The sequence below is a fragment of the Sus scrofa genome, chromosome 3 (genome assembly GCF_054392235.1).
Source record: "Sus scrofa isolate SSC_HxYL_T2T_F1_AM1 chromosome 3, Sscrofa_HxYL_maternal_Yorkshire_Landrace_v2.0, whole genome shotgun sequence".
NCBI classification, from domain to species: domain Eukaryota; kingdom Metazoa; phylum Chordata; class Mammalia; order Artiodactyla; family Suidae; genus Sus; species Sus scrofa.
In genome coordinates this window covers 96,628,309-96,642,033 of record NC_139385.1, presented here as the reverse complement: position 1 = coordinate 96,642,033, position 13,725 = coordinate 96,628,309, and the positions used below count along the sequence as shown (strand labels likewise).

The 13,725-nt window shown below is 35.3% G+C and overlaps 2 long non-coding RNA genes across 16 annotated transcripts in view; both read left to right on the top strand.

The window, feature by feature from the left end:
- Nucleotides 1-13,725, top strand: part of LOC110260098 (uncharacterized) — a 366,208-nt gene that overhangs the window by 164,131 nt on the left and 188,352 nt on the right. The gene's annotated exons all lie outside the window — the stretch shown is intronic.
- On the top strand, nucleotides 960-12,561 carry LOC146404785 (uncharacterized). Its single transcript, XR_014841914.1, has 2 exons — nucleotides 960-4,004; nucleotides 4,312-12,561. It is a non-coding gene; the product is annotated as an uncharacterized LOC146404785 (long non-coding RNA).

Here is a 13,725-nt window from a genome sequence, read left to right as displayed (position 1 = left end):
CTGGTAAATTTGAGAATGGGCTATCAATTCCTTTTGAAAAAATTATTATAGTTGATTTATAATGTTCTGTCTATTTCTGCTGTACAGCAAAGTGACCCACATACATACATATATGTGTGTATATATATATATATATATATATATATATATACACATTCATTTTCTCATAATATCTTCCATCATGTTCCATTACAAGTGATTGAATATAGTTTCTGTGAAGGCTATCAATTCTTAAGGCAAATTTTTTATTTTTTATTTTCTCATCTTAAGAAAGTAGTAGTAGAAAGTTTGGGATTATTGTCTTAAAGATGTACCTCTAGTGGGAAAAATTATGTCATCAGTTAAGTACAAAGCCACAGCAGAATAATACAATTATTAAATTAAATTAGCTGGTAAATCAGAGGAATATTGATGGTTTTAAAAGGTATGCGTATTCTGAGAACTGACATTTTATGTCAATTTTTCTCTTTGAGAGCTGAGCTAGCCAAGTGAGATTTGGTATTAAGACCATAGCATAGGTCTGTGGGTACTGCTCACATTTGTTTTTGTTTTGGATTCTGGTGAGTTTCCCTGGTAAAACTAAGCACCGTCTGGAGTATGCATTGGTTTCATAGCTCTTTTTTCGATAGAGAATTACTTTACCACAGCATGTTAGATCATTTCTGAAGTTATTTTTCTCCCTTCCCGGGAATTCCTTCCTTTATTGGCTATGGAAAGTTTTCTATTTTAGGTATTTTGACATGAATTCACTTATAGGCTCCTCATGGGGACAAAGTGAGATGAGGTGGGTATTTTTATTTCCTTTGTCAAATGAAGACAGTGAGACCCCAGGGAGGTGGGTGACTATAAGGTTCCTGAGTATATACCTGGAGGATTTCCAGCTTCTTGGAGCTTGATTGACCTCTGATTTCAGAGGTGCTGCCTCTGAAATCCATCACAGAGATGCTAAGGGAGGCTTATTCCTAGGTTAAAAAAAAAAAAAAAGACTCCTTCAAATAGCTGACTTTGACTTGAGGACTGCCACTGGCTGTGTTTAATCTTACCCGGATTGCTTGAAAGTCTAGGACACTTCTATCTGTACTTGCTTGGCTCTCCTTAACTCTGGTTCACATGTGTCATGGTCTAAAGGCTTACTCAGCCCTTCCAGACTCTGCCCCATTTTCTTTTCTGCAGGTATTTCCATTAATAAAATTAGATCAGAAAGAGCTACTACTGACTTTCAAAAAGTGAACTGTTGCTAGCTTTCAGAAACACAAGATATATGAACAAAGAAAGTTGATGTTAGAGATTACAGCTTCCTGAATCAGCAAAATAAAGCATTTTCAGGAGTTCACAGGAATGCCACTATGATGCCACTGCAACCATCATACTCTATCTATTCCCACATCAACCTTCTGGAGGAGAATAATAGCTTCTTTCCCTCTTGCACATTTCACATTTCTTAAGAATGCCTCTTACTGGTGTAACTAAACTAGAACCCATCAGGTAAAGCAGCCTAGGAAAGGGGTCCAGTCCCTTACATGTAGGGAGAAGTATAGAAGGAGGGGGTTGGTGTTAAGGACTTGTACATTATATCTAGCATCAATAGTTAGAGACAACTCAAGAAAGCATTGCTAAAGATATATATATATATATATATATATATATATTTTTTTTTTTTTACTGAACCCATTCAATTTTTTTTTCTGTGTCATCTTAATGTAGATTTTGTTCTTTAAACTTGACTCAAGTTAGGTCACTGAAATTCCTTAAAATGCAATTAATCTAAGGTTCAGCATCACTTCTTCCATTATCCAGATGTTTATCTTTCAATCATTATACTAGCTAGCTTCCATATGCTAGCTTCCATATGCTCTGCAAGTGACTACTGTGCTAATATAGGAGTAGATGGAGTTAGAAAGAGCAAAAAGTCTGCTTCATCAATTTCAAGCAAGAGGTCTTTATTTTTTGTAACTTTTCTTTGTGTTTCATTAACCTCTTACTGGGTGTGTGAAATGATGGTAATAAATACTTGAACATTCCATCTTCAACTGATAGCTTAGTTAACTTCTTTAAGGACAAAAAAAAAAAAAAAAAACTAGCATGTGCTCCTTATCTTTAAAGGTGCACTATTTTGCATTTTCTCTTTTTATCAAATCCCCCACCTGACTCTCCCATTGAAGGGTTCATTTAATTATATATTGTGTGCCAACTTTATGCCAGTTACTAATCTAGACACTTGGAATATAGTGGTTAATAAGGCAAAAATATCTACTGCTCTTGTGGCACTTCCATTTCTACTGATAAGAACTATCAATAGTTAAACCGACTAAATGAAAAATAAAAAGAAAGATAATTTTAGACAACAGTGAAGTCTGTGAATAAAATGAATTAATGCAATGAGAGAGAGATGATAGTTGGATCTGAGCACAGCATAGTTAGGTACACTTAGCTAAAATATTCATTTATTTGGGACTTGGAAGAAAAGAAGTTTTCAACTTCTAAGGAAAGAATATTCTAGGCCATGGAAGCAACTTATGCAAACACCTTAATGCAAATTTTCTGGCAGAAGAGAACATGCCACCTTCAGGAATACAGAAGGTCAATATGGCCATATCAGAAAGGAATAAATTAGAGTTAAGAGAGTTGTGAAAGATGAATTTGGACAACCAAATCAATAGGATTCTATAGCCCTGTTGAGTTTGTGTTTTATTCTAAAAGCAAGTGTACATCATTGCAGCAATGAAAACACAAGTGTTACATGCTTTGATTTGTGGAGTTTTTTTTTGTTTTGTTTTGTTGTTTTGTTTGCTTTTTAGGGCTGCACCTGAAGCATATGGAAGTTCCCAGGCTAGGGGTGAAATCAGAGCTACAGCTATCAGCCTATGCCACAGCTACAGCAATGCCAGATCCAAGCCAAGTCTGCGACCTACACCACAGCTCATGGCAACACTGGATCCTTAACCACTGAGCGAGGCCAGGAATCAAACCCACAACCTCATGGTTCCTAGTTGGATTTCTTTTCCACTGTGCTGCAACAGCAACTCCTGATTTGCAGGGTTTTTTTAAAAAAAGACTAAAAAAAATACATCATATTTTTAAACAAGGTTTTATTCTAAGTAATTGTTACATTTAAAATACATTATTTAGTCACTATCTTTAAAGTTATATAATGAGCATTTTATAATGTGTCTGGTTGTATCAATTTTACTAATACATATAATAATTTTACATGTATTTTAAATATCTGACAGTTGGTTTATTTTTTGCTGATTTGTGAAACAGTGTACTAAAAGTAGAAGACAATGACAACAACAGAAGTTTAGTTGTTGCTTGTAAACTGTCTAAAAGTAGTAATATTGATCATTTGTCCTAGAAATCTCAATAGAGATCCAGAGTGATATAAGTCCTATCTGAATAATTTTTGTAAGAAACACCTACAAAATAATTGGAGGGAGAGAAGGGGTGAAATGTTATAGCAGTGAAGGGGTGGGAGTAAGCATTTTGCGAAGGAATCTATCAGATAGTATTTCAGAGTTCAACACCGGATATTACTTGTATTAGCCTGTTGGAACAGGAACGTAAGCTTCATTTTCAAGCACATGATTCTAATGAAAGGGGCTCTCCTCTCCCACAGAGTGAACCCCAGCCCAGTGCATAAGGAAACAAACATTTCCAAAAGCATTTGTGTCAGTTATTTGAATGAAGGATGAAGAGTCATGACCTTTGGTCCCTGTCCAATGGACAGCATTTCCCTTGCACAATCCATCTCGCTGTACTTATGTCCACTCAGCAATGCAGTTTCTGTGCTCAGGTACTTCTTTCTAGCGCATTATATAAAACACATACTCAACATATGAAAAATGTTAAGTTCCTCTAGGAGAAGATAAATAAGAACAAATATCAACATCCTTTTTTCCAGACCTGGATTGAAAAAGCAAGGTCAGCAGGCAGAAAAGTGTAATGCTGTGACTTGAGAAGCATTTTCTGTCTGAGCTGAATGAAACTTCTACTTAATAATTTAAGTTTCGGAGTTCCCGTCGTGGCGCAGTGGTTAACGAATCCGACTAGGAACCATGAGGTTGCGGGTTCGGTCCCTGCCCTTGCTCAGTGGGTTAACGATCCGGCGTTGCCGTGAGCTGTGGTGTAGGTTGCAGACACGGCTCGGATCCCGCGTTGCTGTGGCTCTGGCATAGGCCGGTGGCTATAGCTCCGATTCAACCCCTAGCCTGGGAACCTCCATATGCCGCGGAAGCGGCCCAAGAAATAGCAACAAAAACAACAACAAAAAGACAAAAGACAAAAAAAAAAAAAAAAAAAAAAAAATTTAAGTTTCATACTTCCTACTTCTATACTCCTTTACAATATATTTTAATTCATTCAGTTAGTCAGAATTATTGAACGTCTACTTTATGTTAGACAACTTGTTTTCAACAATGAGTTATGTATACAGGAAACCAAAGTTAAGTGTGTGTGTTTGTTTCTGAGTACCAATATATTTATTATCAAGTAATGTATTAACTTATTATTTTCTCTTCTGCAACAATTTTTCTTTTCCATAACATTTTCATTTAAAAAGATGAAATACTGTCTCACTAGAGTTGTTTGATGAGAAATAATATATAAATTAATCAAATTGCATTTTGATATGAACTAATAATAAAATTATACCTAAATAGTTTCATTTCCATTTAAAATGATTATTTTTATTATTATAGTTGATTTACAATGCTCTGCCAATTTCTGCTGTACAGCAAAGTGACCCAGTCATACATATATATATGCATTCTTTTCCCCATATTATCTTCCATCATGGTCTATCCCAAGAGACTGGAAATAATTCCCTGTGCTATACAGTAAGACCTCACTGCTTATCCATTCTAAATATAATAGTTTGCATCTACCAACCCAAAAATCTCAGTCCATCCCTTTCCCTCTTCCCTTCCCCTTGGCAACCACAAGTCTATTCTCTATGACTGCGAATGTGTTTCTGTTTTGTCAATAGGTTCACTTGTGCCATATTTTAGATTCCACATATAAGTGATATCAAATAGTATTTCTCTTTCTGACTTACCTCACTTAGTATGAGAATCTCCAGGTGCATCCATGTTCCTGCAAATGGCATTATTTTGTTCTTTTTTATGGCTGAATAGTATTCCATTGTATATATGTACTACATCCTCTTAACCATTTCATCTGTTGATGGACATTTAGATTGTTTCAATGTCTTTGCTATACTGAAGGCAATGAATACAGGGGTGTGTGTTTCTTTTTGAATGACTGCTTTTCCTGATAGGTGCCCAGGAGTGGGATTTCTGGATAATATGGTAGTTCTGTTTAGTTTATTATGGAAACTCCATACTGCTTCTGATAGTGGTTGTAGCAATTTACATTCCCACCAACAATGTAGAAGGGTTCCTTTTTGCCACATAGGCCATAATTTATTATTTGTAGACTTGTTAATGATGGCCATTCTGACTGGTGAGGTGGTACCTCATTATAGTTTTGATTTGCATTTCTCTAATATTTAGTGATGTTGAGCACCTTTTCATGTGCCTCTTCGGCTATCCATATGTCTTCTTTGGAGAAATGTCTATTTAGATATTCTGCTCATTTTTTATTTTGATTGGGTTATTAGTTTTTCAGTGTTGAGTTTTGTGAGTCGTTTGTATATTTTGGAGACTAAACTCTTGTCAGTTTCATTGTTTGCAAAGATTTTCTTCCATTCTGTGGGCTGTCTTTTCATTTTTTTAATGGTTTCCTTTATTGTGCAAAAGCTTCTGTGTTTAATTATGTCCCACTGGTTTATTTTTGTTTTTATTATCATTATTCTAGGAGATGGAAAAACCTAGACATAAGCATAATTTAAATCAAAGAGCATCCTGCCTATGTTTTCCTCTAGGAGTTTTATCGTATCTGGCCTTACATTTAGGTCTTAATCCATTTCAAGTTTAGTTTTGTGTGTGGTGTTAGAGAATGTTCTAATTTCATTCTTGTACATGTAGCTGTCTAGTTTCCCCAGCACCACTCACTGAAGACAATATCTTTGTTATATGCACTGAGAAAGTTACCTTTGTTACTTAGCATTTTATTAACAATAAGAGCACGTTAAATTTATCTTTCAAATGTATAACTACCTCATTCCAGTACCATGTTTTATCCCATTGAACACCTAGGGGATAAATAAAGAAGGTTACTATTGATTCTACCACCAGAGACAGCATTTATGCAACGGGAGAGAAATCTTAGATCATTAAACCATTTCTCGCTGAAAACATAACTTAAAATCCTTACATTGCTTAAAGCCCCTAAACATCTGTATGATGATCTTGCTCTTCTTTATGCCCAAAGTCAGACTTTTGTTATTGAACGTTTCACCAGGGATCTTTTCTACTTTTGAGATCTAATCTCTCAGAAAAAGTTATTTGATTTTCTGTGTCAATCTTGCTTCTTCCTTTAGAATACAAATATTAATGCTTGCCGTCAATCCGTCATAGCCATGTAGGTTGTCTCTTCATCAAAAGAGATTAAGAGTATGCTTTAATTTGGAAGACTTATAAAAATTTTTATCTCCTACTGTATTCCAACTCAACTTGTGACTCCAGATCTCTAGCAAAATTATGCTTGATAAGTGCAGTCATGTCCTGGAAGTGGTTCAGTCTTCATTTGGAGGTTGCATAGCCCAGCTACCAAAGTGGAGGTCTGGAAGTCCTCTCAGCAGCACGTATATAGGATTGATACCTGATTTCATTCACTCCTTAAGGAGGAAGGGCCTATCTGTGCCCTTCAAAATACTGAAATTTCAGATGATAAGGATCATCACTGACCCATGTGCCTGGGATCATAAACATTGGGGATAAAGGCTCCTGTGATCTCCTCCCCCCTAGCATATTCTGACACACACCCTGGGCTCCCTGCATGTGCACTACTGGTTTCCATTTAGGTAAAATTCATATGTAAACACTTATAGCCTCACCTCTAGATAAGCTCAAGTAGCTATTTTTTAGGGCTTCCCCCTTCCCACTTGATTAACATAAGAAAAATTGTTGGAATGTTAAAAACATAGAACCTCTAAAAATTAGCATGACTTACAAAAGAAAACAGGAGAAAATTCATTTAAACATTCAAAACTTTTGGTGGATAGCATTAGTGTTTGAATTTTACCTCAGAAGACTAATCAGACTGAGCTTGAAAGCAGCCCTCATGTAGTGGTAGATTAAAAGGCACAATTCTCAGAGGGAAACATTGGCAACATTTTAATGATGGCTTTACAGGAAAACACAACAAATTATTTCTGACTAAAATTCAAGATTCTTATTTACACATATTCTACATATAAGCAGAATTTCTAGAATTTAGTGTGTGTGTATATGATAAACACAAATATAGTTTAAAAATCATTGAAAAATTATGTGAATAACACCATCAAAATTTAAATGACAAACATTTTTCTGGTGTCATTAAAATAACTGCAGAGACAAAGTAGGTAAAAAGCCTTTGTTCTTGCAGTGGTTTCATTTTAAATACATGTGCCATTAAATTAAATTATGAAGAATAAGAGTAAGTGTGAGGGGAGGGCAGTTTGGAATGGCATGGTTAGTTCATCTTTGATGCTCTCCTTTGATAGAAACACAAAGCAACCTTGGATATAATTTAAGGGACAGTGAAGAACATATATCTGAGCTCAAAGCAAGGATAAAATTCTCTAGAGGTCAGAAATGGAAAAGAGAAACAAAGCAGTCTGTGATGCTGAAGCTGTTCCTAACTTGGCAGGAGCTGTTCTCTGTAGGAAATGGGGTTTCAAAGTGCTTCAGGTCGACTGACACAGGGCCAAGCTCCTTGCTTGAATCTAGAGGTGAGATCACCTCCCCAGACATATAAAATAATAAAAACAATAAAGTGTTATTATGTACCTAACACCTTGATCTACAATAATATAAGCAGTGGGTCTAGGTTCGTGAAAGATAAAGACACTCTCTGGCTCAGCAAATTGACCAATGACTTCTTCAATGAAACAAGGATGAAGTTTTGAAATGCCGTCTTAAGAATTGGTTATAGATGGGGGACACCAGAGGCTGACTCTAGGCAACTCTAAAGTTACTAGATAATGGTAGGTGAACATGGAAAATGAAAAGGAAGTCAGCAAAGAGAGAGATCAATAAATCTTACTATTCAGAATGAGCCAAGATTCTTAAATAAATAAATAAGTGAAAGAACAACAAAATCAACAATCTGAATTTGAATTTACTTAAAATTAATTTCAGGAGATGTATGTTTAAAAAACTTAACATATTTAAGATATTCATGTATGAAGAAATCATCTCTAATTAAGATAAAAATGTAATAAAATATGATAATCATTAGACCAGTCAGAGCTGAAGAATGAATAAATTAGAAGGTAATATTGAGTAAATCATCCAGAATGAAGAAAATAAGTATATAAATGTGAAAGAGCAATTAAGAAATATGCTAACAAGAGTAACAGACTTGAATTAATAGAGGCAGAATTGAATAAATAGAAAAAAATTGTATTTGCTTAACATGAAGTCTCAATATAAATAGTAAAATTTAGTAATAAAAATTCATGAAAATAAGTTACATATGAACTTCACTTATAAGCATAGACTTAGCCTTTTAAGTAAACTACTAGTAAATTGAATTCAGTAATATATTGTAAAAGTACATTATTAACATTAGAAATTCAAAGATTTTAGTCAACATTAGGAATTTCATTGGTGAAATTCAGTTATGTGTGAGAAGTTCATAGAAATGGAAACCCGAACAAATAATAAACATTTAAAATTATACTCAGCCTCACTAGTAACCAGGAAAATGAAAATTTAAAAAGAAATAGTAACATTTCAAACAGTTATATTGGCCCAAATTCAATTATACCTAAGTGTGGTAACATGGAGAGAAATAAGTACTCATTTTTTGGGGTGATGGAATAGATAAATATTATAAACATACTGTTTAACTGACAAGTTTAGGGGAGAAAATGTATTGTCTGTTGCAATTTATACAGGGTTTGGAAACTTCAAATACTGTTGAATAGAGGTTATGTATAGACGTGTTTTAGGGTAATAGTATAAAAATCTACATGGGATGGGAGCAGAGGAATGAGATTAGAGAGGAGGTTTTACTGTGTCTACAATGCTTTATTTATTTTAAAATGACAAAAAGCACATGTGACAAATATTATGATTTGATAAAGCAATGTAAGAAACACATTGTCTTCTGCATTTTTCTGTATGGTTAAATTATTTCATTTATTTAAAGATCAGGTATGTGAGTTGGGGAAAAATCAGGTTTTAATTAGAAATGAGTAATAAGAATAAATGAAGACTGGGAAAATCAGTTCTGGCAAATTAGGGTAGCTTCATCCCTTCAGTTTCTTGCTTTATAGTTAAATATCCAATCATATCATCTTCTTGCCTCACTGCAGTAGCTAGAAATTCTACTCCTACATTGAATATGAGTGATGAGATTAGAATTTTTGTGTTTGTCCTGATGTTTGAAAGAAAGTATAATATGAATGTTGGTCTTTTATTATGGTCTTACAGGTCCCTGAGATTCTCCCCCCCTCCCAGTTTACTTTATCTCTGTTCAAATTCATTAAACTTTATTGATCTGCACACAGGTCATTGATACTATGTTCTATCATTTCTAATCTACTCTTAAGCCCATCCATTTAATTTTTATTTTGGGTTATTGTACTTTTAAGTTCTATAATTTCCATTTGCTGCAAACTGGAAACTGTTCTGTAACATGCAAAATGGATTTCCATTTGCCAAAACCTGTTCTTTAACAGGCAAATATGTTCATATCATGACGTATGACTTATCAATTAAAAAGAACAAACTATTGATACATGAAAGAATTCTATATATCTCTAGTGAATAATGCTGAGTGAAAAAAGCTGATCTCAATACATTATGTACTGTACAGATGGCCGAGAAACACATGAAAAGATGTTCAACATCACTCATTATTAGAGAGATGCAAATCAAAACCACTCTGAGGTACCACCTTATACCAGCCAGAATGGCCATCATCAAAAAGTCTACAAACAATAAGTGCTGGAGAGGATTTGGAGAAAAAGGAACCCTACTACACTGTTGGTGAGATTGTACATTGGTGCAACCACTATGGAAAACAGTATGGAGATTCCTCAGAAAACTAAACATAGAACTACCATTTGATCCAGCAATCCCACTCCTGGGCATCTATCCAGAGAAAACCATGACTCGCAAAGACACATGTACTCCGATGTTCATTGCAGCACTATTTTCAATAGTCAAGACATGGAAACAACCTAAATGGCCACCAACAGAGGAGTGGATCAAGGAGATGTGGTGCACATACACAATGAAATATTACTCAGCCATCAAAAAGCACGAAATACTGGCATTTTTAGCAATGTGGATGGACCTAGAAACTATCATGCTCAGTGAAGTCAGCCATTCAATGAGACACCAGCATCAAATGCTTTCACTGACATGTGGAATCTGAAAAAAGGACAGAGTGAACTTCTTTGCAGAACAGATGCTGACTCACAGGCATTGAAAAATGTATGGTCTCCAGAGGAGACAGTTTGGGGGGTGGGAAGATGTGCTTGGGTTGTGGGATGGAAATCCTGTGAAATTGGATTGTGATGATCATTATACAATTACAGATGTGATAAATTCATTCGAGTAATAAAAAAAACCAAAAACATTATGTACTGTATATAATAATGTATATAGCATTATTGAAAGGCATAGGCATCGAGAATTAATTCAGTGGTTCCCAGAATTAGGGAAGTCAGGGGGAGAGATTTCTGAGTATAAAATAGTAGCAGGAGAAATCCATATGTTAGAACTGTTTGTGTCTTGACTGTGGTGGTGTTCACTCAAATCTACACATGTGATATGTTTGCATAGAAATAAATATACACACAAGGTTTAAAGTATATGTAGTAAAGAGGAATATGTGTTAACCTAAAAACCTATGGACAAAATATTGTATGTTGCTAAGCATAACACCACAAGAAGGCAGTTTCTTAGTGAGGTATAGCTTTCAAGTCTCAGCTTTGAAGGGTATGTATGGACAAAAATAACTTGTTCTATAAGAAGTAAGAGGAAATTTAGAAATTCACAGATCAGTAAAGAAAAGAAGGTGAGACAGGATCCTAATAAAGAAAAGAAGTTGGTTGAGAGGATGTATAAGGAGTTAAGAGAGGGAAATCATGAAGTTGCAGCGTTTTTGGAGACTCAAGAATGAGGCAAGAGGCAGAGTGAGAAGTTCGTCATGGTGAACATGTGAATATACCCAGCTGACCTAATTTCAAGTTATTTCCTGTCTATCTCTCTACCTAATGACACCCTGCCCCCCCCACCTGCCCAACACTCTGCATCACCAGTGACTCTTACCTTTACTCTGCACTGAGTAACTAGTGTTTGGTTCAGGGAAAAGTAAACTATTCTATAAAGAGGTTCATTCAGTGTACTGAACAAAGAGGTCAGACTACACACACACACACACACACACACACACACACACACACACACTTCAGTAAAAGGAGCAAACCAACCAATCTACCAGAGAATATCCACATATTTGGGGCTGTTATGAATGTGTATTTGTGAGTATAAAAGGAATTTTAATTTATATATTATGGAGCAGGCTTTCAGCTTTTCTCCATTGAGTATTATATTTGCTGTGGGTTTGTCATAAATGGCTTTTGTTATGTTAAGGTATGTTCCCTCTATACCCACTCTTACTCTTTGGTAAGAGTTTTGACCATGAATGGATGTTGGACTTTGTCACATGCTTTTTCTTCATCTGTTGAGATGATCATGTGGTTTTTTACTTTTCTTTTGTTAATGTGGTGTATGATGTTGATTGATTTGCATATGTTGAATGATCCTTGTGAATCTGGAATGAATCCCACCTGGTTGTGGTGTAAGATCTTTTTTATAAGTTGTTGGGTTCAGTTGGCTAAAATTTTGTTAAAGAGTTTTTGTCTGTATTTATCAAAGATATTGGCCTATAGTTTTTTTTTTTTTTTTTGGTGGTATCTTGGTCTGGTTTTGGAATTAGGGTGATGGTTGCATCGTAGAATGTCTTTGGGAGTACTCCTTATTCTTCAACATTTAAGGAAGTTTTAAAAGGATGTCTTCCTACTAAAATCTGAAACAAGACAAGGATGCCCATTCTCACTACTGTTATTCAACATAGTAACAGAAGTCCTAGCCACAGCAATCAGACAAACAAAAGAAATAAAAGGCATCCCAATAGAAAGAGAAGAGGTAAAACTGTAACTGTATGCAGATGACATGATACTATATATAGAAAACTGTAAGGACTCCTGACAAAAACTACTCAAACTGATCAACAAACTCAGCAAAGTAGCAGCATATAAGATTAACATTCAGAAATCTGTCACATGTTTGTATACTAACAGTGAAATATTAGAAAAGGAATACAAAAATACAACACCTTTTAAAATTGCATCCCCCAAAAATCAAATACCTGGATATACACCTGACCAAGAAGGTAAAAGACTTATATGCTGAGAACCTTAAAACATTAATCAAGAAACTAAAGAAGATGTAAAGAAATGGAAAGCTAATCCATGCTTCTGGGTTGGAAAAATTACTATTGTAAAATGGCATTTTTCACAAAACTAGAACAAACAATCCAAAAATTTATATGGAACCACAAAAGACCCAGAATTGCCAAAACAATTCTGAGGAACAAAAACCAAGCAGGAGACATAACTCTCCCAGACTCCAGGTACTATTACCAAGCTACAGTCATCAAGATAGTGTGGTACTAGTACCAAGCATAACTCTCCCAGATTTCAGGCACTATTACCAAGCCACAGGCATCAAGATAGTGTGGTACTAGTACCAAAACAGACAAACCGACCAATGGAACAGAACAGAAAACCCAGAATTAAACACAGACAACTATGGTCAATTAATCTTTTACAAGAGGCAAGAACATAAAACGGGAAAAAGACAATCTTTTCATCAATTCTTGCTGGGAAACCTTGACAGCTGCATGCCAATCAATGAAACTAGAACACACCCTCACACCATGGACCAAAATAAACTCAAAATGCCTTAAAGACTTAAATATAAGACAAGACACCATAAACTCCTGGAAGAGAATATAGGCAAAACATTCTCTGACACCAACCTTACAAATGTGTTCCCAGGTCAATCTTCCAAAGCAACAGAAATAAAAGCAAAAATTAACCAGTGGGACCTAATCAAACTGACAAGATTTTGCACAGCAAAGGAAAGCAAAAAGAAAACAAAAAGACAATGTACAGAATGGGAGAAAATAGTTTCAAATGATGCAACTAAAAAGAGCTTAATCTCTAGAATATACAAGCAACTTATACAACTCAGCAGCAAAAAAGCCAACAACCCAATAGAAAAATAGGCAAAAGACCTGAAGAGACATTTTCCCAAGGAAGATATACAGATGGCCAACAAGCACATGAAACAATGCTCAACATCCCTGATTATTAGAGAAATGCAAATCAAAACTACCGTGAGATACCACCTCGCACCAGTCAGAATGGCCATCATTCCTAAGTCCACAAATAACAGATGCTGGAGGGGGTGTGGAGAAAAGGAAACCCTCCTGCCCTATTGGTGGGAATGTAAGCTGGTACAACCACTATGGAGAACACTATGGAGGTACCTTAGAAATCTATACATGGAACTGCCCTATGACCAAGCAACCCTAGAC